The 22,909-nt window shown below is 34.0% G+C and overlaps 1 long non-coding RNA gene across 1 annotated transcript; it reads left to right on the top strand.

The window, feature by feature from the left end:
* Positions 1-5,613: 5,613 nt before the first annotated feature.
* Positions 5,614-22,660, top strand: LOC137620218 (uncharacterized). The gene is made up of 3 exons (XR_011040021.1): positions 5,614-5,692; positions 21,606-21,836; positions 22,580-22,660. It is a non-coding gene; the product is annotated as an uncharacterized lncRNA (long non-coding RNA).
* Positions 22,661-22,909: the final 249 nt, after the last annotated feature.

Raw genomic sequence — 22,909 nt, 5'->3', positions numbered from 1 at the left:
TTCAAACCACTATCCAATCAGGCTAGATAGCTGTGGAGTAGAATCCTTATCATGGAATATTTTCAGTTGACCTGCTTGATGCTTGTTCTCATGCTCCACTTCACTTAGGTTCATGGAAATATCTCAAGGGAAGGTTAATAGAAATGAATGGAATTTGAGTGATAAATTTGTTATTCATATACTCACCTGATGTTTATTTATATATGCCCACTCTCTTTCCCACTGACATTTGGTGTCAAAAGGATGTGTGTCGCAGGACAGAATTTATCAGTTCATTTTTTTTTTTTTCGGTTTGCGCAGTTTCTCAAATCTGCCAAAGTAGTGGCACTAGTAGCAAAGGTGTTAAATCTATGAGCAAGTTTTCATTGAGATTATAGTGCGGTCTTCAACTGATTCTGTTGAAATTTTTCTCAAGGCTCGTATTGTAGTCTGTTGTAACAGAGTTTGATTCAGTCTCAATTAGTGTTTTATCTTGAACTGACGATATCCTCTTCCTTTTTGGGATTTTTGTTAGAGTTTAGAACTTTCTGCTTATAGCCAAGTACTCAAGAAATGAAAACTCTCTTGGTCCACAGTTGGATGAGCCTGAAAAGAACTACAGGCTTTGGGAACATACATATATAATGCACAACTCAGGGTGGATAATTTTCAAAATATCTTTAAGTGTTTGGGATAGGTCAGTACACCTTTAAGAGACATACTGGGGGAAAATTGTAATACTGTACTCTGAGTTTGAAAAAATTTATAGTGTTGAGTTTTATCAAAAGCTTTCGTTGATTTTATTAATTTATTTATTTGGTGTTTTTAATCCATTCTAATCTCACATCTAGATGTTATTGTGTGAAAGTGGTGTGATTGATTTTACAGTATAGTTTGAAATTATACCAAATGGTGTGAGTGCACAGGTATGGTTGAGTAATTTATATCCTATAGGGCTGAATGGACTTTGATGCCTTAGTGCTTTTCTTGAGGCCTAAATTTTATATTCCAATACAATAGACCTGAAAACAGTTTCCGTGTCAACCATCGAGAATCAAATTAAACTTTTTGGATTGTGGATTTTTTGTCGACTACCTTGATCTATGTCATGAGGTAGCGGTTCTGGGTACACTTGGGCACACTATTCTATCTTTTTTTCTCTTCCTCTTGTTTATTAGAGTCCTTTATAGTTTATATAATAAAGATCTATTTTAATGTTGATACTGTGCTTAAAATATTTTATTTTAATTGTTTATCAATTCTCTTGTAATAGTAAATTACTTATTTCCTTGTTTCCTTTCCTCAATGGGCTAATTTTTCCTGTTGGACCCCTTATCCCTAAAGCATTCTACTTTTTCAACTAGGATTGTAACTTAGCTAGTAATAATAATAGTAATGTGATGTGTCTGCTTGAATGGGGTGCTACTTTCAAGATTACTGTAGTTAGTTCTCAGGAACTTGTCCAATTGTTGAGTCACAGATGTTCTTAAATTTCCTAGAAGTACTAACTGTTCTGGAGTCACTGGTTCTGTCGCACGATCTAGTTAAAAAAGGAGAATGTACACTCGGACCTTACAGCAGTTTTGAAGTACGTGAAACAAGGTATCACAAAGTTGAGAACTATAATTTTGTCCTAACAGAAGAACTTTTATGTTATAAAGAAGAAAGTCTCATCTGCCTTCTTCCTCATTCTATATCAACATGCTTTTCCTTTGATCAGTTGTTATTCTCATTATAACCTCTTGTTAAAATGTAGACGCTCATATTTTGAATACTTCATAGGTGTATAGAAAGTGTAACATTTTTTAGGTGATCAAAAGCCAGTGAATTTTTACGTAAGCATTAAAATGGAAGAGCTTGATTAAATCTTAATGAATTATAGGTTGTATAGAATATTGTTTGTATAATCCATTCTTAATGTACTGTATATTTTCCTCTTTCCTTAGTCTTGTCAATTGTATCATAGTGCTCTCCTAAATATAGAATGAAGATTATACTGTTTCGATTGTTAGTGATTTGTATCTTTAAGTTTCTAGGTTTTCTTGAGAATAAAAGTTATTCTTCATTGATAGACTTTCTGATAAAGTTGTCCCTTTAGTTTATCAGTAAACGATGCAATGTTAAACTAGAGTTAACTAATTTTTTTTCCTTTGCAAGAAATGCTTTGTATGTTGTAGATGTATTTGATTCAAAGGTCCTGGAATTTTGATAAAATTTTTTTGCTATCTAAGATCTTAGGTGGGATGTCTCTGCAAGGCACAAACTGAGTGGGCATTTTCTTCTGCATTCTGATTTGACGATCAAACTTGGTTGTCTAATTCATGTTATGAGTTACAACTCGAGTTTTAAAAGCAGTATGCTATAGGTCCAAGGGCTCCAGCAGGAAAAATAGCCCAGGAAGGAAAGGAAATAAGGAAACATAAAATAGTGTGGCTGGGTGTACCCTTAAGCAAGAGAACTCTAACCCAATACAGTGGAAGACCATGGTACCGAGGCTATAGCACTACCCAAGACTAGAGTACAATACAGCGGTTTAGTTTTAGAGTATCCTTCTGAAGAACTGTTTACCATAGCTAAAGTGTCTTTTCTACCCTTACCAAAAGGAAAGTAGCTACTGAAAAACTACAGTACAGTAGTTAACCCCTTGAGTGAAGAGGAATTATTTGGTTATCTTAGTGTTGTCAGGTGTGTGAGGAAAGAGGAGCATGTGTAAAGAATAGGCCAGACTATTGAGTGTATGTGTAGGCAAAGAAAATTGAGCCATAACCAGAAAGGAATCTATTTTAACACTATCTGGCCAATCAAAGGGCCCAATAACACTCCAACAGTAGTTTCTCAATGGGTGGCTGGTGCCCTGGCCAACCTGCTATCAACAAAAGGGTAGAAGAATTTTGGTTTTCTTCGTATTGTCATGTGTGTTAAGGAAAGAAGAGAATGTGTAAAGGACAGACCAGACTAGTCAGTGCATGTTTAGGTAAGGGAAAACTGAGCCGTAACTAGGAAGGGATCCAATATAGTACTTTCTGGCCAGTCAAAGTGCCCAATAACTCTCCAACGGTAGTTTCTCGATGGTTGGCTGGTGCTTTGGCCAGCCTACTACCTACAGGTACGCAATTCTTCTTGTGCAAATGAAGCCTAGAGCAAGTTGCAAAAAGGCACCATAAAATTTCCTGGTGTTACATTGCCATCCTTCTGTAGTGGAAGTCAAGGCTTGCATTTGTTAGCATGGCTATTTAATTTAAACTGTCATCTTCCTACGTAAAGTAAAGCATAGCAGTTTTTCATGTCATTAGGCATTTTCTTCAATGGAACCTGTTGGAAACAACCCTGTCTTCGTAATGTGTTGGACTGGAGCTTGAGACCAGCGCAACCTCGATAGTTTCTTGTAGTGTCTACAACCTCAACGCCCTTGTAAGCTAAGGATAGATGGTTTGAGGGAAGTCTCTAGGTCTACATGTTATTAGCAGCCATTATCTGGCCCTCCCCTGTCCTAGCTTGGGTACAGAGGGGCTTGGGCACTGATCATATGTATATAAGGTCAGTCTCTAGGGCATTGTCACTGTCCCTTGCTTCTTCCATTCATGTGCGACCTTTAAAGAACGGTAGCCTTCGAACCATCGGTCAATGCTGGTGTCTGCAAAATCTGCCATGATTCACACAAGCTTTAGGTATAACGGTAAGTGGATTCATCAACAGATGGTGGTTCCTTGTTCAGTGCTAAGTACAGATGTCAACCTTGCTAAATTATTTGAATTTTTAATCATACAGATATTTAAAAATGTTTACTGATATCCTTGAGGAGTTTGAAGTTCTAAGTCTTTTGGGGGTGATGTTTAATGTCCAGTACCTTACCTCTGCTCATAGATCAGCTTCTCCTTGCCAATGTATGTAATTTCTTGGGATTCATTTTGAATGTCAAGAAAATTCCAGAGTTAGAAGAGTCTGCAATGCCCGTACCCTTATGCATTTGGATGTAGCTTTTTTTTATTATTAAGTCTATCATATTCAACCTTGTCTTCATTATTATTACTGCTTCCTTAGTGTTAAGTCCACCTATTATTATTATTATTATTATTATTATTATTATTATTATTATTATTATTATTATTATTATTATTATTATTATTATTATTATTATTATTATTATTATTATTATTATTATTAGCTATGTTACAACCCTAGTTGGAAAAGTAAGATTCTGTAAGCTGAAGGACTCCAAGAAGGAAAAGGAGCCCAGTGAGGAAAGGAAACCAGAAAAATACTTAAACTACAAGAGAAGTAACTAGCAACTCATATGAAATGTTTGTTTCCTTATTTCCTTTAATCGCTAGGCTGTTTTCCCAGCTGGAGCCCTTGGGCTTATAGTATATTGCTTTTCCAACAAGTGTTGTAGCTTAGTTATATTTTTCAACTGCTTCTTTAACTCGTTAAAACTATTAGAAGGGTAATTACATAACATCTCTCTTAATTTAAAATATAGGTAGATATTTGTAAACATAGTTAAACAAACATAATACTTCCAAGTCGATGGGATAAAAAGTATGACAGAAGAGTAGGCCTATGACGAAATAGTTATATTTTAAAGCCATTTACAATTCGAAATACAAATAGCCATTTTATACATATTGAGTCTAAAGCCAAGCTATAAATTCTGGATTTTAAATACTATCCACTTTCAAAATGTAGTGATATTTTTAATTATTCTCGAGTAAATCTTGCTCATTTTATATCATACAATTATATAAATTATGGAAGATAATATTCCTAAAGGCATTAACTCATAAATGTTCTAAGATGACATTATAACGAGAAAAGAAAATTGTATTTCGTGGTAGTTAAATATACTTTAGTTACCCTTATTTAACGTTTTCTCTAAATAAAAAGCTGTACCGTTTTCTTTTTCTTTAGCCCCGCTGTTTTAGGGGTAACCTGCTTATACATTTCCCTCTTATATATCCATTAAATATTAGATTATCTTCAATCGAATATCTTCCGAACTCCTATAGTAATTAAATTAATCTATCGTAAGAATGTTTAAATATATTCTAAGCAAAATACTATAGTTATAGCGGATGAAAAGGCTATAAAACTCAGACTATGGTGGAGGTCTCTGATTGGTTGAAACAATTCTTTAACCAGCAGGACAACTTGTTAAGAATTTGTCCCCAAATCTGGGAATTTTTAGAGGTGTTTAGGGACATATCAAAGGTGCGAATTCCCATACGTCTGGTAACTGAAAAACACTCTACTCTAAATACTCATGAATAATTCTGTCTTCAATAGGATTTACAATGACTTAATTACGTTTTATTGTTTTCCTGTGGTATGAAATTGATTACAATTATAATTTGTTTTATATATCTTCCAGAGCACTACTGTAATCAGAACACGAGTTCAAGATTAAAAAATGATATTTTACTGTTTGTGGTTTTACAAATACCATAATTAAAAGTAAATACAGAATATATTTTAATCATAGAAGATACAGTGTATACACAATACAGCATTTTATAAGCAACAGAATTAATTGCGTTAAAAAATGCCTGGAGAAATTACTTCTGGTCTAGGGAACTTTTAGGGACCGTCTAGGGATGTTCCTGAGTGTGTAGAATGAAGAAGAAGGTTCATTTCTGTCTTAGACACACACACAGAAGGAAGGAAGTGTCTTGTGTCTTTTAACTTGTGAGTCTGTGAAGAATGAAGGCTTTAAGGGGTAAGAAGGGACAAATTTTACAAGATTTTTTGTTCTATTGTGTTTTAAATGTTGTTTTATTACTCGAAATATTGGAGATTCGAATATATTATAGGTGTTGAAGGTTACCATGATTGATAGCAAACCATAGAATTTCTGTAAGGGTCTTTTAATGGCGAAGAATTTTTCATGAAAAGACATTTCTCGAAATGGCCTTTTTAGCGTGAGGTGGTAATTTCCTTGATTATTGAAAGGTTATTAAATGCGATTGTTTCTAGATGTGGTTTTAACTTATTAATTAATGATAGAACGGTGTATAACTAGCTGTGTAGTTTGAGTTCTAAGTAGGCACACTGTAATCACCTATAATTGAAGTTTTTACTGTAAAAAATGAATGGGGATATTAACAATGCCTATAGCCGTAGGCCTAGATTTTAGATTCCAAATCAAATGTTCATATCTATTTTCTATGGATTTTTTGTTCCCATGGTTGACATAGAGGGTAGTAGCCTTTTAATATCTGCTCAATGTTTTATTTGATAAAATACAGAACTGTTTTAATCACGTACTTTGATTTAATCTGGTAAGAAATTTGACGAGCTTTTTCACATTTTTAAAGTTGTGAATGTAATGGTGTAAACTATAGTGGAAATTGTGTAATTTGTGCAAATTATTTGCATGACAAAAGTGTAAGGAGGAAAAGAGAGTTTAAGGTGATATGTTAGAAAATTATTTGTTAATTAACTAAAATACATTTTATTGGACAACTCGACAGTCACATTCATTCTGTATTTTACTAATATAGAAAAATAAGTGCATTTATATAATTCTGTATACACATACTGTATGAATACACATATGCCATTCATTTGAATGCAAATATATACAATCCTTATGACAAATATATACAATTATTTTGCTTTAAGGAACAACCATTGTCTCACTTCCATTTGTTTGAAAGTCTTTGGCCAGCCACGCCCACCAATTAGGCTCTCTCTCTCTCTCTCTCTCTCTCTCTCTCTCTCTCTCTCTCTCTCTCTCTCTCTCTCTCTCTCTCTCTCTCTCTCTCTCTCTTTAGTTGAGGCATATCCTATTCCCTATTATCAAGTTTTTCTATCCTTGATTTAGTTGATCATTTCTAGGTTTTTTGTTTTCAAATCTATACTTTTAAGGGCTGCTTTTCTGGCCCTATACACCAGGGGAACCCTACTGTCTATATGACCTCTACAGTCATTTCATCATGCTTGTTCGAAAGCATATTGCTCGTTCGAAAGCATATTGCTCGTTTATTGTCAAATCCACACTATCGAAGCCTTAATATCTTCAGTCGTTCTGATGTCTAGTGGGAGCTTATTGTATAGTCTCGGGGCCGCATATTTAAAGGCTCAGGTGCCTATAGTAGACATATATCTAGGTTCCAGTAATTTGAAGCAGTCTAACTATTCTCGTGTCAACATGATTTGTTGGCTGTGCAATATGTAGCAATTCTCTTAGATATTTTGGACGTCCGGTTCTGATAACTTGGTGGGTTAGTTTGCATATTTTAAACTCAATTCTCGCTGTAATAGGCAGCCTATGTAAATCAATTAACATAGGAGTGATCCTTCCTCAAGGTGGGACACCTTTTATCAGTCTTGTTCCTCTGTTTATTATGTTTTGTAATTTCTTAAGTTGTACTTTTGGTATTCCTTTAGACCTGACTGTATTTGTAGGCTACATGTTGTTACGTATAATGATGGATATTATATTCTAAACCAGCGGTTCCCAAACTTTTTTTCTGCCATTTCCACCCTGCACCCAGTTCAACCATCCAGATTTCCCTCTTCATGTGTATGAGGGAAAGAGTAGTTAAAACACACTTGAGGCTATTTACTAATTTATTTTTCTAATGTACAAATATACTGATAAACATATAATTAGAGTAAATTGGAGAGAGAGAGAGCAGCCCTCATGCCCACTCTCGCCTGCCTCAGAAATGGGCGTGACACTCCAATTCTCCCCTTAAATATCATGTCAGTGAGAACTGATATGATCATATCTCAATTGAATGGCTAACAACAAATTGCCCCACGTACTTTAGTTAGTTGGTAGTGTAATTATTTTCCCCCTGGAAGCTTCAATTTTTCCCCCAGGGGGAAATTTCCCCCCGTTTGGGAACCACTGTGCTAGAAATTAAATAGGCCTATCGGGTTTTTACCTCAGAAATTTTGAAACTTTTAAGTGATTTATTTCTTGAATGGTGGAAAATATGGTTCTTGGCTAAAGCGTAATTTCAAAGTGAGGAGGAGTACTGTAGTCATTAGATTGGAATTCCAAGCGAGGTACTGTACTTTCATGTAGAAATTGTTGTGAACTTCTTAATTTATCAGTACGAATTATTATAATTATCAACAGAATGTTGATGTAAACTGGAATATGTAATATTTAAAAATCATTTTACCGAATGCAAACAAAACGCGAGAGAGAGAGAGAGAGAGAGAGAGAGAGAGAGAGAGAGAGAGAGAGAGAGAGAGAGAGAGAGAGAGGGGGGGGGGGTTAAGGTGTTAGTACAACCTTAACAAACCTATCATTAACTGGTATTTAACGACTTCATTCTTCGGCAAACCAAAAGGTTTTCTGGATAGGGAAAGTGACTAACATTACATTAACCTTGATTAGTTTTCCTCAAAATCAGATTCAAAAACCTTTTTTTTTTTCTTATAAAAGACTCAAAACTCGAAAATATCAGGGAAAAGTAACTGAATCATATGATTCATTTCACGACTTCTTGATGGGATGTTAAAAAATTGCCTAATAAATATATTGCTTAAATACATTCCAGTGATATCGAATCTATGATATACGAGGAACAAGTATACTTAACATACCCATGTGTGTTTAAAGACTTACTAAAATTATTTGTATTTGCTGGTAAAGAATATATTCGACTAAACTTGTTTCAGTGGGAAGATTTGCAGTAAAAAAAACACGTAAAGAGAGTTAAGAGTAGTTTGTTACAAACTGAAATGCCTGGAGGGAACACACAATCATAAAGGTGCCTTTGGTCAGGAGTCGATGCCCAGAGACGAAAGGAGGAATTTCAAACACCAACTAACGTAACAAGACTTTAGAAATAGTCGAAAAAAAAATGTAAAACCGTTTGAGCAAATATCATTTCGACACAATAAAGATATTGCCTATATTCTATCATAGTTATGTCTCTCTCTCTCTCTCTCTCTCTCTCTCTCTCTCTCTCTCTCTCTCTCTCTCTCTCTCTCTCCCAAGATATAAATTATTTGTAAGTTTAGACTAAGTCAGCCTCATGTCATCTCATCACGTGCAATTGCACAGAAGTGGTTGGTAGAATAAAGGCTTAATTTTGATCTTTAAGGGACTCTCTATACCACCAATGCATTGAAATTGTTTAAATCAAAGTAGGAAATTACCGTGATAAAAGCACAAGTAAAAACACGGATTTTTATTTAGATTTATAGAATATAATCTTTAGAAAACCTTTATAGACTATTTATTTTGTATGCAACAATTTTTTTTTTTTTTTTTTCCAATAACAAACGTATAATTACCTCATTAGTTAATGACTGATTAACACTTACTGTAAGGGGGGGTTGGGGTTCCTTGCCTGTTTTTTGACTAACCAGACAGAACTGGTTTTCTGCATATTTGTTCTTCGTTTAAGAGGACGGGTCTACTCGTTGTCAGTGAATTTTCAAAAATTCAGTTTTTAATCTGGAAAGGGGAAGCCTTATTCAGTAATTAATACTAAGTCTTCGTATAGTATTAAGGTAAAAAGTTGAATTTGTTTTGCATTAATTAATTTTATTACACACACACACAAAGGCCTGATTTTCTCTCTAATAATTATCAGCACAAATATTTTGACTTTTGTAATGATTATAAAGGATCAATTCTGGTTTTTTAACCATGATAAAATGAGTGGCAATGCTACAACAATTATAATTATAATCTGACGGAATACATATTTTTAATGACTTTTAATTGTTCACATTTGAAATTGTGGTAAAGAACGACTCAAAATGGTTGAGCATTGGTTTCACAATCGTGTAGTGTAGACTGTAACGTCATACAGCAGTGGGAATCTTTATTTAAAGTTACAATTTACGTATCAAATTCCAAATTACTTAATTGTTACATCATTTTTGCCTCTCTAGGTGACATAGACACACTTGCATGAGTTGCTCCTCTGGCAATAATCATGACTTTTACTAAATGATAATATTAATGTATCTTGTGTATGAGTAATGTTTTTATTTGTGTGTGGTGAGAATGTATTTATCCAGCGAGAGTAAATGGCTTCTCATGTAGTAGGGTCCATACATGAACTTACTTAGAAGGCTGTTTTTTCTGGTCCTGTCACACAGGGCCTAAGGCTACAATATCAGTTCATCGTGCACATTCTAAGGTATTTACCATATCACACAACACATGTGTTTGTCAAATGCTTTCGTTTTGAAACAGGTAATATTTAATTTAGTATTCATCCTAGACTTATTTCCATGTAGATTTTTACTATCAGTTTTCATGTGTTGGTTCTGGCAGAATCGTAAGAAGTTAGGACGAATTTCTTGAGAAAATCTTTTTGTGAGAGCATTTATTGATACGTCTTTTGTATTAAACCTTCATCAATATTTTTCTATCATTCACTAGTGGGCAGACGTATTCAAAGCATTAGTTAATGACTAAACTCTTACTGTAAGGGGGGTGGAGAGGTCCCTAGTCTATTTTTCTACCAGTCAGGCTTAAGTGAATTTCAACATATTTGCTCTTCGTTAAGAACACGGCCTTACTCGTTGTCAGTGTTTTTATTTTAATTGGTTTTAAATCTAAAAATATGAAGCCTTATTTAGTTATGTAAAGGTAATAAGTTAATTTTGTTTTGCATGCATTGAATCTTAATTAATAAATGATGAATAGTTCAATGTTGAAATTTCCGAAGGCAATGTCATTTTGATGAAACAAAACTGATTATTAGTGATCAACAAGATTGCAAAAAGTGTCAATATTGTCTTTAATACTTCGTGGACTAAGCAACTTGAATCGAAGGCGTGACTATAAACTTTTCATGTTTGTACTACATTTCATCTGTAACTAGTTTAGATATTTGTCATTTATGTGATTGTGGGAAATGGTAGTGTTTATAAATAGTTTGCTACTTGACATTAAGATATTTTCTATGTAAGGAAATATATTACTTTAATTGATCTACAATAATCAGCAATGAAAGTATTTTGACTTTTCTAAGGGTAGTTATGAAGGACCAGTACTTCTGTTGTTTTAATTCGAAGTCTTTGTTGAGATGTTATAAGTTATACCATTTCTGAGTGGGGATATCTTGATGTGGTGAAAGGGTTCGCATATCGCCATGATGAGCAAAGCTGTACTAGTCATGGCCACCCATACTAGGTTGGTATGCTGTGAAGGATCAGACCAAAGTCTCCCACCATCACCAATCCATAATTGGTTAGCGTGGTGATGGAAAGACTGTGGCCAAACCCCAGACATGAATTGATATGGCTGAGGCCTTTGTCCTGCACTGGACTAGAAACTGTTGCATTTGTTGTTGTTGTTGTATAGGTTATAACTGTAATCCAACTAAGTACAGATTTAACAATCCATAGATACTGAGGTACTAAATGAAGTGAATTTTCCCATTTGACAATGTGGTACGAAACTAGTCAAAAGTGTTTAAGAGCATTGCTTCCATAGCTATAGAATGTAGGTAATTGTGACACCCTGCAATAGTGTTACTCTTTATTTGAAATTATTATTTAAGAACCAAATTCTAAAGTTTGTGTCTATATTGAATAATGTTTGTGTTTCCAGCTGATGTAGGCTACCTACGATGTGTTGCTCATCTTGTAATAAACATGGCTTTTCCTAACACATAAATTGTCTTGTTATAATAACGGTTTCTTTATGGTTCAGAGTTTGGTTAGAGATCTAGACTCTAGCCCGTACTGGCCACTGTAAATAGCCTCTCGTATAGTTTGGCCAATAGGTGAACTTTTAATGTTTTCGTTTTGAAACCGAGGTACGATTTAGATTTTGAATTTTTTTCCGTTTTAGTTTCTTTGAGATAATTACTATTCTATTATTTTTCATATGTTGATTAATTGGAAATCTATTGCATTCATCTAGGTGCTGTCAGTTGCCCACTAGATACCAAAATGAATGGAGATATTAAGGCTCTCAATAGGAAACGAGATTTTTTTTTTAAGTGCTTCGATATTGAGGATTGTAAAATGAATACATAATACAATAAGCTCCCACGAGACATCCGAATGATTGAAGACATTAAGGCTTTCAATAGGAAACTGAAGACTTTCTTATTCTGTTCGTCCTTTGACTGGGATCATTTTACAGTAAATGAGCAATACGTGCTTTGCTATGTTGAATACTCTGAACGAACAAGATAAAACGACAGTGGAGGTCCTGTAGAGAGTAGGGTACCCCTTCTGTGTGGGACCGGAAAAACAGCAGCCATTCGTCAAACTAATACGTTTTCATATACTAAAGAATATATATAACAAGCTAATCTTCTAGGTCTAGTAATGAGTAATATTTGTGTGATAGGACCCAGAAAATAACCACATCTGTCATCACTATTGCAAGTAAATCATATATGAAATACTGCATAGAGTTTTCTCTGTAGAATAAAATTATCTGCATAGTGACTGGTTATCCGGCAATGTTTCATACTTCCCAAAGGACAAACTAATAGTTCAAGAATGATATATTCTAGCCTTTTTGCTATGAAGGATACATGCGAAATAGCTATGTATGTACGAAAGTCCTGATAATCGAGAGCACTTTTCAGAATGGGTGTGGCTGTAGCCACTGTCTTAAATTTTGGATATTTACACTAAAGTCAACAGTAGTAACTACAATTCTTGAAATAGTATCAGTAAGAGTGAAAGTATTCTACTCCAATTAGTTCAGATAAATCACACGATTTGTTTTTTAGACCTCTTCAAAAATCCTGATGACTTCATCATCAAAACTCTAATCATATTTGTGGGTCTGGTTTAACACCAATCTGAATTTGAATATCCGCAAACATCCAATTGCTTTTTTTTTTATATTTTGCTTTTTGGAATTTCTAGAAATTTATCTGCTAGTTCTTGGTCACAATGCACACCTGGGAGCCGCCGCCTTTAACATTCGCCATTAGATCATTTAAAAGACTATATAGCTTATCATGTCTATTGCTGCTGCCTCCTCCTTAATAGGCCCTTTATGGCTGTGTATTTCTTCTATCCTACCTCCTCCTGTAAATCCTGCTTGGCACTCATTATCTTCATCAGTCATTTTGTAACAAACTCCACTAAACCTCGACGTTTTTTTCTCTCGGTGAAACAAGTCTAGTAAAACATATTCGTTACCAGCAAATCCATCGATTTTGAATAAGTTATTAAACACCCATAAGTGTATTGAGGATACTTGTGTCTCGTATATCATAGATTCAATATCACTGGAATGTATTTAAGCAAGATATTTATTAGGCATTTTTTTATAATGACATCAAAAAATCTTTAAATAAATCACTTTTCTTTATCTATTCTTGCGTCCTTTTCAAGGAATAAGATTTATTAGTTTGTAAAGGTTCCATTAACACTTATTATATAACTCTCTATCTCTCTCTCTCTCTCTCTCTCTCTCTCTCTCTCTCTCTCTCTCTCTCTCTCTCTCTCTCGGCATCAAATCCATTGAAATATTAAATATTCGGAAGTTTATCCCAAAATATAAATTATTTTTAAGTTTAGACTAAGTCAGCCTCATATCATCTCATCACATGCACTTACACAGAAGTGGTTGGTAGAATAAAAAGGCTTAATTTTGATCTTTAAGTGACTCTATACCACCAATGCATTGAAATTCAGTTTAAACCAAAGTAGGAAGTTACCGTGATAAAAGCCCAAGTAGGAACACGGCTTTTTATTCAAGTTTTTAGAAAATATTCTTGGGAAAACCTTTATAGAAACGATTTACTTTGTATGAAAATCGTGTTTTTTCTCATATTCCAATAGCAGACGTTCAATTACCTCATTAGTTAATGACTAACTCTTACCGTAAGGGGGTTGGGGTCCCTTGCCTATTTTTCGACCAACCAGAGAGAACTGGTTTTCTGCATATTTGTTCTTCGTTTAAGAGGACGGGTCTATTACTCCTTGTCAGTGAATTTTCAAAAAATCAGTTTTTAATCTGTAAATGGAAAGCCTTATTCAGTAATTAATACTAAGTCTTCGTTTAGTATCAAGGTAAAAAGTTGAATTTGTTTTACATTAATTAATTTTGTTACTAAATGATGATTAGCTTTATTTGCGACAATATCATTTTGTGAAAAAAAAAAAGCTGGTTATTAATGATCCCATGATTGCATAAAATGTTGATGCTTAGTGCATAGGGCAATTTGAATCAATGGCCTAACTTTAACTCTTTAATAATTACCAGCATAAATATTTTGACTTTAGTAGTGGTTATGAAGGATCAGTTCTGTTTTGTAACCTTGTTAAAATGAGTGTAGATGCTTCAACAATCATAATTTTAATCTAATTTTAATCTATTGTTTACATCTTAAATTGTAGTAAAGAATGATTCAAAATCACTATTTATGAACTTTAGAGAAAGTACGTTTTTGTTCAATCATGCTTGTGTTTCTAGGTGATATGGACAGTCTTGCAGGAGTTGCTCAACTTGTTCATTATTATTATTATTATTATTATTATTATTATTATTATTATTATTATTATTATTATTATTATTATTATTATTATTAATCACGGCTTTTTCCTAAAGAAATGCATAAATCTATTTAGCCAGCTATTGTGAATAACTTGCCATACAGTTGGGCCCATACTTTACTTTACATTTATTTTACGGTCTGTTTTTCTGGCCCTACAAAGTCAGTTTATCGTATACATATTTTAATGTATTTTACATAAAACAATGTTTTTTATCCAATACTTGAGTTTTGAAACCGGGCCATGATTTAGGCTTAGTATTTATTTCCTTTTTATTTGCTTCGAGATATTTACCTTCTGTTTTCATATGTTGGTTGCAGAATCGTAAGAAGTTTGGACAATTTTCTTGTGTAATTCTGATATATATGAGGAAATATGTTTGGGAGAGCATTTATTGATACGAATTAATTCATATTAAACTATCATTAATATTTTCCTGTCATTCGTTAGTTAACCCTTTAACCTCCAGGCTATTTGGAAATTTCCAACCCTTAACCCCCAAGGGGTTATTTTTTTCCCAGCACATTTTGCAGCATATATTCTTTAAATTGCTCTAACAGCCTTAATTTTTGTCGTAGAGAGGTCAGGTTGGTCTCATTCTCTTGGAAAATGCCTGAATGTTTTCAAAAAATTATCAAAAATATGAAAAAAAATAATTTTTATAGCATTTTTTTGCAATGACGTACCGGTACGTCCATGGGGGTAAAGGGATGGCTTTTGTGAAACATACCAGTGCGTCCTTTGGGGGTAAAAGGGTTAATAACTAAGCAATCATTGCAATTGGTGGTGGGGCGTTTTGGTTCTTAGTCTGTTTTAAGACCAGTCCGGCAAAAGTGCTTTTCAACAGATTTGTTCTTCGTTGTTCTTAATCTGAAACTAATATTGCTTATTTAGTTTAATGTAAATGTAATAACTTAATTTCATTTCAAATGTATTAACTTTTGAATTGATAAATGAAATATAGTTTCATGTGGACATTTCCGAAGGCAATGTCATTTTGATGAAACAAAACTGGTTATTAGTGATCAACAAGATTGTAAAAAGCGTCAATGTTGTCCTTAATACTTCGTGGACTAAGCAACTTGAATCGAAGGCGTGACTATAAACTTTTTATGTGTGTACTACATTTCATCTTTGACTATTTTAGATATTTGTCATTTTTGTGATTGTGGGAAATGGTAGTGTTTTATAAATAGTTTGATACTTGGCATTAAGCTATTTTCTATGTAAAAAAATATATTACTTTAATTAATCTACAATAATCAGCAATGAAAGTATTTTGACTTTTCTAAGGGTAGTTATGAAGGACCAGTACTTCTGTTGTTTTAATTCGAAGTCTTTGTTGAGATGTTATAACAGTTATACCATTTCTGAGTGGGGATACCTTGACGTGGTGAAAGGGTTAAACCAGACACACAAATAAGATAAAAGAGTTTTAATGATGATTGAGAGTTTTCTGACATCCTGTTTTAATGAAGTCAGCAGGATTTCTAAAGGGGCTAAGAATCAAATCGTGTAATTTATCTAATGACAATATCTAAAGTCATTGGAGTAAAATACTTTTATAGTGTTTCAGAAATATTAAATGCTACTGTAAGGACAGTGAGACAAGCGTCACCAAGATCAACTGATACTTTATTGGAATGTGCACGGAAGTATATTTCAAGGTGCGGACGGAAAGGTAGGATGAAGTTGGCGCCAAATCAGATTGAAGTGCCCGCCAAAACATGTGTTTTCTTACACTTACAAATATATGAATTATGGGTTAACAGAAACATGTTATGAAACGATACATATATCAAAATGTAGCTCTGGTAGAGCGGAATATATATACATAGGAAACCACAGTGTGGCGAAGAGAGAATTTAAATAAATAAGTAGTTTGTCGATTTTCTGGACGACGAAGGGATCGGTGTCATTACACTACCATTGACGAGTAAATATCCTAAATCTGAGACCGTGGCTATTTCGAATTTATTTTTATTTTGCTTTTGAAATTTTAGTAAGTTATCAGCTAGTTCTTGGTCACAATGTACACCCGGTAGCATTTTTCTTTCTTTTAGAAGACTTCTTAATAGGTCCTTTATGGCTGTGTATTCTTTCTATCCTACCACCTCCTGTAAATCATGCTTGGCACTCATTGTCTTCATCATCCACTTTGTAACAAATTCCACTTAACTTCGTTTTTTTCTCTCGTCGAAACAAGTTAAGTAAGATATATTCTTTACCAGCAAATCCATATTATTTAAATAAGTCTTTAAACGCAAATACGTGTGTTGAGGATACTTGTTCATCGTATATCATAGATTCGATATCACTGGAATGTATTTAAGCAAGATATTTATTAGGAATCTTTTTAAAATGACATCAAAAAATCTTTAAATAAATCAGTTACTTTTCTTTATCTATTCTTGCAAGGTTGCATTAACACTTATTATATAACTCTCTCTCTCTCTCTCTCTCTCTCTCTCTCTCTCTCTCTCTCTCTCTCTCTCTCTCTCTCTCTCAGCATCAAATCTATTGAAATATTAAATATTCGGAAGTGTATCCCAAGATATAAATTATTTGTAAGTTTAGACTAAGTCAGCCTCATGTCATCTCAGCACGTGCAATTACATAGAAGTGTTTGATAGAATAATAGGCTTAATTTTGATCTTTAAGTGACTCTATACCACCAATACATTGAAATTCAGTTTAAATCAAAGCAGGAAATTACCGTGATAAAAGAAGTTGAAACACGGCTTTTTTATTTAGATCTTTAGAAATTATTCTTGGGAAAACCTTTATAGAAACGATTTATTTTGTATGCAATTCGTGTTTTTCTCATATGCCATTAGTAGACGTATAATTACCTCATTAGTAATGACTAAACTCTTACTATAAGGGGGGGATGGGGTTCCTTGCCTGTTTTTTCGACCATCCAGACAGAACTGGTTTTCTGCATATTTCTTCTTCCTTTTAGAGGACGGGCCTACTCGTTGTCAGTGAATTTCCACAAAATCTGTTTTTAACCTGATAATGGAAAGCCTTATTTAGTAATTAATATTAAGTCTTCGTTTAGAATCAAGGTAAAAAGTTGAATTTGTTTTGCATTAATTAATTTTGTTACTAAATGATGATTAGCTTTATTTGCGACAATATCATTGTTCTCTGGTCTTGGATAGTGGCATAGCCTCTGTACCATGGTCTTCCACTTTCTTAGGTTAGAGTTCTCTTGGGTGAGGGTACACTCATGCTCACTATTTTACCTTATTCCTCTTCCTCTTGTTTTGTTAAAGTTTTTATAGTTTATTTAGGAAATATTTATTTTAATGTTATTACTGTTCTTAAAACACTTATTTTTTCCTCGTTTCCTTCCCTCACTGGACTATTTTCCCTGTTGGAGCCCCTTGGGCTTACAGCATCCTGCTTTTCCAACAAGGGCTGTAGCTTAGCAATTAATAATAATAATAATAATAATAATAATAATAATATGGAAAAAATAGTTATTGGTAATCCCCATGATTGCATGAAATGTCGATGCTGTCTTTAATACTTTGTGGATCAGGCAATTTGAATCAAAAGCGTGACTTTAGCTCTATAATAATCATCAGCATAAATATTTTGACTTTAGTAGTGGTTATAAAGGATCAGTTCTGTTTTTTAACCATGTTAAAATGAGTGGAGATGCTATAACAATCATGATTTGAATCTAACTTGGTTTTACAAATTTTGATTAATTGGTTGTTCACTTTTGAAATTGTGGTGAAGAACGACTCAAAACTATTGAACAGTGGTAATCTTGATTTAAAGTTAACATTTCGAATCAAATTCAAAATTACGTCTTTGTTAAATCATGCTTGTGTTTCTAAGTGACATAAACACTCTTGCATAAGTTGCTCATCTGGCAATAATCATGACGTTCTTAAATATTAATATTAATGTATCATGTGTATGGGTAATGTTTTGTTTCTATTTGTGTGTGGTGAGAATTTATTTATCCAGCGACAGTAAATGGCTTCTCATACGGTTGGGTCCATACAGGAATTTTGCTTAATTAATAAGCTGTTTTCCTGGGATTTGGTGACCGATTTGGTAAACAAGGCCACTTGGTAGTTAATTTTGCGGACAAAGCTGGGTTAGAAAAGGCTAAAAATGACTTAGAAGAGGTCAAGAATGACATTAAGGTAGAAGTGGATAAAAAGGATCTACTTAAACCGAAGATCAAGGTCTGCAATATTGATGAAAATGAAGATGATATAATTGCCAGTATAAAGGAGAAGAAAGAATGGTTGAATATATGTGAAAATGAAGAGGACTTTAAATTGATCAGGAAGTTTAAATCAAGACAAAGAAGTAAATCCCATGTCCTTATAAAGTGTATTCCAACTATCAGAAAAGTTTTCCGTAAAAGGGACGATAGAGTATTACTACGCTGGGAGGATGCTGCAAAATTTATGGGGATATTTTTCTTTTTGGTCCATTTTTGCTGGAAACAGACACAACGCATGGCCATTGTCCGGTTGCGCACTGTGGTAAGATTCGACTTTCGTATTTTATTGTATAAAGGTAATTGTTTACGCAATGGGAGAACTGATATTAAATGATCAAATATTGTTATGAAAGTGTATTTGCCTTATCACCTTCTGTCATATTTCGCCTATAGCAAATATGTTTCGGCATGCTCAGCCAGCCTACTTAATGTGTTTTATGTAAAGTGATAGATGAATCTTACGTGTTTATTTTTTTTTATGATCACATTTACTCTATTTTAGGAATATTAATGCAATGCTAAATATCAAAGTTGAAGAAATGCAAGCTAGACAGTATTTATTTAACCGCATCAAAGCGGTCATTCGGCTTTCAAACAATGGAGAAACGACTTCAGAAATGTGTTTTTATTCATCATCAGCATCATCATCATCTCCTCCTACGCCTATTGACGCAAAGGGCCTCGGTTAGATTTCGCCGGTCGTCCCTATCTTGAGCTTTTAATTCAGTACTTCTAACCGATGTTAATTCATTCATAGCTTATCACACCAAACAGCCAATCATTGAAGCGTTCTTTTATTGACATTGTCTTAGGTTTGTACAAATTGAGACAGCGGTCGTGATCGGAGAATCAAATTGATGGTTTGGGTATTTTCTCCACATTCGCAGGACTAGTTAATTTTGAGGGGCCAGTTGACCAGGTTGTCACCTGTTCTAACCAATACAGCTCAATCTGATGTTGATTATACGAAGTTGCATTTGAGGATTTGTGAGAAATTTTAAAGGTAAATTGAAGTTCTCAGAGAGGTGATGTGGTGGTGGGGTTGGCAGGTGTGTGGGCCGAGTCGTCTTCGACGAAATGAATTATTCGCACACCATTTGGGATACATACATTGCTTTTGTAATGACTATCGACCTACATATCCCCTATTCTCTCTCTCTCTCTCTCTCTCTCTCTCTCTCTCTCTCTCTCTCTCTCTCTCTCTCTCTCTCTCTCTCATATCAATGCTACAAACTCCATGCCTTTTAATGACTCTCTCTCTCTCTCTCTCTCCTCTCTCTCTTCTCTCTCTCTCTCTCTCTCTCTCTCTCTCTCTCTCTCTCTCTCTCTCTCTCTCTCATATCAATGCTACGAGCTCAATGCCTTTTATCTCTCTCTCTCTCTCTCTCTCTCTCTCTCTCTCTCTCTCTCTCTCTCTCTCTCTCGTTGGACGATTTGCCATACTGCTGTCTCTTCTGCCTCCTTTCTTCCACCCTGCTGTCCGACCTCTCTTAATACACTACGTAGTAAAACGTATGTATATTCCCTTGGCATTGCATGACCCCTATCCCCTGGAGCTAATGATCTCAATTGATAAATGCAGTCTTTAGAGGGGTAGGATAAAAAGTCTAGCCGTATTCATTTGCTGAGCTGAGCAAGAACTCTTAATTTCCTGTTTGATTCAGTGATCCCACCAAGTGTTACTATGATATTTTCTTATTGTTGACAATAATTTTAAGTTTACATCTTCAGTGAGATTTTAACCCTAATGTACAAGATTGAACTTAAGGTATATGCATATCAGTGTTTTCTTAATTGCTCATCGATTCTTCCAGAGTTTTTATGATTGCAATTGCTTGCAAGACAAAGAAAGGCATTGCTTGATAGGATTTAGGGAGTTCTGCTGCATATATAACAAGGCCTTTGAACTGTTTATTTATATCAGAGTTTAATGTGCTGCTTATGAAGTCTTGTTTTGTGTTTTAATGTGTTCAGGTGTGCAAAGGGTTTCCCTGAACAGTGCTTTTAGGGAGATGTGGTCTGTCTTAGCACAGAGCATCATTAAGTAAATTGGGTAGGTTTGCAAGTAGAGACGTTGCAAGATCAGCTCAAGTATACTGTAGTCCCTAATCGTAAATAATTCTTGATATGCTGTTAGTTCCAAGTGTCTTGCCATCTCAATCGCAATTAAGGTCAATACTATACAATATTCTAGAAGTTTTAATTCCAGCTATGACTATATTGTGGAAAGACAATTGAATCTTTGTATCTTCAGATGTTCAAACTTGCAGTGAATGTTTTTATGTTCAACAGGCTGACACAAATCTCTCTCTATAGTTGATATATGCTAGATTCATCTTAAGATCTATTATAGTCACTACTTTTCATATAATTTATTTCCATATTTCCTTTCCTCACTGGGCTATTTTCCCTGTTGGAACTTTTGGGCTTATAGCATCCTGCTTTTCCAACTAATTGTATCTTAGTAATGATAATAATAATAATCTATTATGCAATGTTTTATGTCAAGGGAAACATGCCAGTCTGCATCAATGACTTGTTTCCAATGGTGAAGTGTTGTGTATATCTGGTGAGCTATAAACTCTGAGAATCAGGGTGACACCCCCCATCAGTTTTTCCTACTCAGGTTGTAACTTATCTAATCAGAACACCAGTTTAGCAACGAGACAAATCAGGCAGCAGTGAGTCATGGCTGTGAAAGCTGGCTATCAGCACACTGCCAGGGCAGGCACTAAAGAAAATATCAGAGATTCTCTCCTCCTCCTTCCTGGGTTGACAAGGAGGGGAGGTTTTAGTAGTGGTAGCCTATGAACTGTACAGTAATAATAATAATAATAATACAAAAGTGATTATTGGCTATTGCCTTGAAATTGACTTTTATGCTTCAAAAGAAAAGACTGCTCATCTGTTTTCCCTTTTCCAGATCTGATGGAGTGAGGTCGCCAACCAGCTGTTAAGTGCAAGTGCACTTCAACTATATCGTGAGCAGACAGAATGCCCAAGGACAGAATGCCCAAGGACAGAATGCCCAAGGACAAAATGCCTAATGGACAAAACATCTAAAAAGGGATAAAAAAAAAAAGTGAACTAGATAAATGAGCACTGTAAAGTACTGACCTCGGCCAAGGTGGCTAAGTTTACCTTCATCCTTATTGTAAGTTGCATGATTGTTTTTGTTCTTTTTATTTACTGGAATAATTTCGTATTAACTTTTTCAACATTTGCACCTAATAAATTCGGTACTTGCTTGTTCAGTTTTAATTTTTTTTACAAGCTTAGAGAGAGTTTGGTGAGGAATTGAAACACACTTGTTAAAAGTATGGTGCCATCCTTCTAGGGATTTCGTAGATTTTGGAAAATTTGATTCTATTCCATGATACACATTCCACATTTGAACTTCGCCAACCTCTCTGAACTATTCTGAGCCATGTCATTTTAAAATATTCAAAGAATTCACTAAAAATATCTTCAGTTTAGTGGTCCATTGAAGTAAAAAAGTTTGTGAGAAAGATCAGCCACATCCTCTGTTCCTTTATTTCTTTTCCTCACTGAGCTATTTTTCCCTGTTGGAGCCCTTGGGCTTATAGCACCTTGCTTTTACAACAATGGTTGTATCTTAGCTATTAGTAATAATAATAATAATAATAATAATAATAATAATAATAATAATAATAATAATAATAATAATTATAATAATGATGATTATAATAATAATGATTATAATAATGATAATAATAATGATAATGATGATAGTAATAGTTATAATAATAATAATAATAATAATAATAATAATAATAATAATAATAATAATAATAATAATATTGTGTTGTATGTACAATGTCTAAAATGCAATTCAGCTAAAAGTTTAAGAATACTAATATATTTACTTTCTTTCAGAATTAGCAGTATGTTCCAAGTTTTCAAGAAGATACGTTTAACAGTACTGGAGAGATTCTCTTCACTAATTACAGGTAAGGTGTTCATATGGAAATGTGACCGTTTTTTTTATTTTAGGTACTATGCACTCTTAGAGTATCATACAATACATTAACACAAAACAAATTTGTGAAATTCATTCTAATTATTCCAGTCTTCCTTCATCTAATGAGTTATCCTAAACATTTGCTTCTTTTCCCTTATAATTGCAAAAATCCTCTGATAATTATGACTAAGCCCTTCATCACAACCATTCAGATCTTACTAAGAAATTGTGAAATATTCATTTTT

Source organism: Palaemon carinicauda, chromosome 26 (genome assembly GCF_036898095.1).
Source record: "Palaemon carinicauda isolate YSFRI2023 chromosome 26, ASM3689809v2, whole genome shotgun sequence".
NCBI lineage: Eukaryota > Metazoa > Arthropoda > Malacostraca > Decapoda > Palaemonidae > Palaemon > Palaemon carinicauda.
The sequence above is the reverse complement of the archived record's forward strand: the minus strand, read 5'-3'. Positions and strand labels throughout refer to the sequence as shown.